This window comes from Gastrolobium bilobum, unplaced genomic scaffold (genome assembly GCF_033153095.1).
Source record: "Gastrolobium bilobum isolate Gb01-03AN ecotype WA unplaced genomic scaffold, APGP_CSIRO_Gbil_v1 utg12347, whole genome shotgun sequence".
Lineage (NCBI taxonomy): Eukaryota > Viridiplantae > Streptophyta > Magnoliopsida > Fabales > Fabaceae > Gastrolobium > Gastrolobium bilobum.
This window is the reverse complement of record NW_026896776.1, coordinates 81,496-83,989: the sequence shown is the minus strand read 5'-3', so window position 1 is coordinate 83,989 and position 2,494 is coordinate 81,496. Positions and strand designations below refer to the sequence as shown.

The 2,494-nt window shown below is 34.9% G+C and overlaps 1 pseudogene; it reads right to left on the bottom strand.

The window, feature by feature from the left end:
- Nucleotides 1–68: 68 nt before the first annotated feature.
- Nucleotides 69–2,238, bottom strand: LOC133301945 (protein SPEAR4-like; annotated as a pseudogene).
- Nucleotides 2,239–2,494: the final 256 nt, after the last annotated feature.

The following is a 2,494-nucleotide window of genomic DNA, read 5'->3' as shown; positions in this document are numbered from 1 at the left end:
CAAGGGAATGCATTATAAACATTCCCTTTTCTTCACATGCTGAAATTGTTGGAAACACAAATGCAAACTCAGAGCTTCAAGGTAAGATCAATGCCACTTTTTCCTGCTTCACGTGCCACATGATTTGGGGTACCCCTCTCCGTGTCCTTCACTTCTAAGAAGTTATAGAAAGGTCTACTATTTGGTCCACTTGACTCTGAACGTTGGTATGGGCCCTCCATTCTATCCTACAAAATTTTAAAAGCAAGAAACAAACATATTAATAAATATACATATAAAAACAAAGAGTAATGAATATTAGACCTTCCAGAATATCTTGCAACTTACTTCAGTCACTTCAGGAGTAGCAAATGGTGGGAAATTTGCATGACCAGGCACCACAATTTCAGAATTGAATTTTCTGCTATTGAGCTCAGAAGTGCTACCCCATTTGGCATCCCTAAGAAAGACGGTGTCAACCAAAAAAAAATATTATATTATATTTGGTGTCGTGTTTTGGTTGGTTTGTTTGAATTAAACAATTTTTATAATTATATAATCATTCTTATTTATTTTACTTCTATTTATTAGTTTAAAATTATGTTTTTTATTACAAAAATGAAGTTGATGAATATTCATAGTAAAAAATTTGATGAATACAATAACTATTTGTGTCATGTTAAGAAGCTAAGGATATTCATATTCATGTTGAATTCACATCCTTATAATTAAGGTATTATTACCTGTAGCACTCGTTGGCTAAATCGAAACTACTGACACCGTGACTGTCAATTATAGATGATTGGTGTGGTCTTTTGTTTTCTGGTAGAATCAGAGAGTTGTCCAATGATGAAGGGCGTGACAGCTTCATGCCAACCATCTGCACCACATACATAACTTTGTCGTCAAGATAAAAGTGCACTTTTTTTATTTCATCTACTGTGAATGGAGAAATTTTGCATTTTGCATCGTTGTTACATGCAAGTGCCTTAAAACTAAACAATTCAATCATGTCTTGAATTTGTCAAATACTTAAAAAAATAAAAAATAAAATTCAAGGTAAGAAATCAACCAGTACATCAGTTGTAGGCATAGTACCATCAATTTGAAAATACAAATTTATATGACATTTTAAATCAAATTGATATTTTCAAGATCACCGGAAGTTTTTTTTCCAAATAACCCAATACGAAATTAATATCAAAATCTGCTATACAACCTACCTAACCACAGAAAATCTGAAGCAAATGATTTAAGTCTGTTATATTAATATAATTTATTATAAATATTGATGCCTAAATAGAAAAAGAAATGGGAGTAAGAGGGATTAAGAATAGTCACTTTATATTCCTCTGGGGCCCTTGGTGTGCTGTTGTAAAATGAACTTTGGTTTGAAGGGAGCTCTAGATGATTGTGCTTTTCTATAGGCAATGATCCTGAAGGAGTGGTATCAACCCCAACAAATTGATTCATCTGCATTTGTAGGTTATGCATATACAGTGAGATTTCCTTTACACACATAAATACACACAAGGAGCAATGAACCTTTATTCAGTATGGCAAAAGTTCATGTACTCATCATAGTCACATAAAAAATATGAATGATGTCATAAACCTTACCTTGGGAGGTGGATACTGATTGTTTCTATTTTGAATGGTTGCAGGAAAAGACCGAATGTGATTAGATTCACTGGACAAATTCCTGGATGGGGAATTGCCCGAGTCAGATTGGTTTCCATCCAATCCTTCATTAAGGTTGGACTTAGACTTGCATGAACTGAGATTCATGGGAAATAGAAATAGTTCTTTCTCTGGGGAAACCAATCTTGATCCACCATTTCTTTCTAATGTTCCACTTTGACCATAATTAGGTATCATGGTTGGTGGTGTAGTTGGGCCTAAATGATCAAATATTGAGCCTGACGGGACATGAGAATGCAAATTGTTTGGTGCAGGGCCAGGGCCAGGGCCAGGGGATGGTACAGTAATCCTGCCTGAAGGTTGTGTAGTTGGTGGTGGTTGATGATGAGATTTGAAAGATGAAGAAAAATATGGATTTGAATGATGGGGAATGAAACATGATGATGAAAATCCCTCAGTGTTTCCCTGGTCTGTTATTGCTGCTATGGATTCTTGTTGTCTCAAGATCTTCTCAAGCTCAGCAACTCCAGGACCTCTTCTAGGGACTTTTGGACATTTTTGAGGCTTCTTGGCCTTAGAACCCCTAATGCCAGTACTACTTCCAGTTTTACTACACATTTTCCACCAATGTTGCCCTGCCTTCTCCTCCTCCTCCTCCTGTTGTTGTTTGAATATATAGAACTATAATTGGGACCTAGAATTGATTATCATCCAAGCCCAATTCAAATTGAGAGATAGAGATAATTCAAAAATGATACAAAATATCCATTTGAATGATCACAAAATCTAATATTAAAAGTAGTAACAAAGAATATTCATTAAAAAACAGATACCATGATATATGGAAAGAAAATCTCAAGAGAATAGAGGAGAT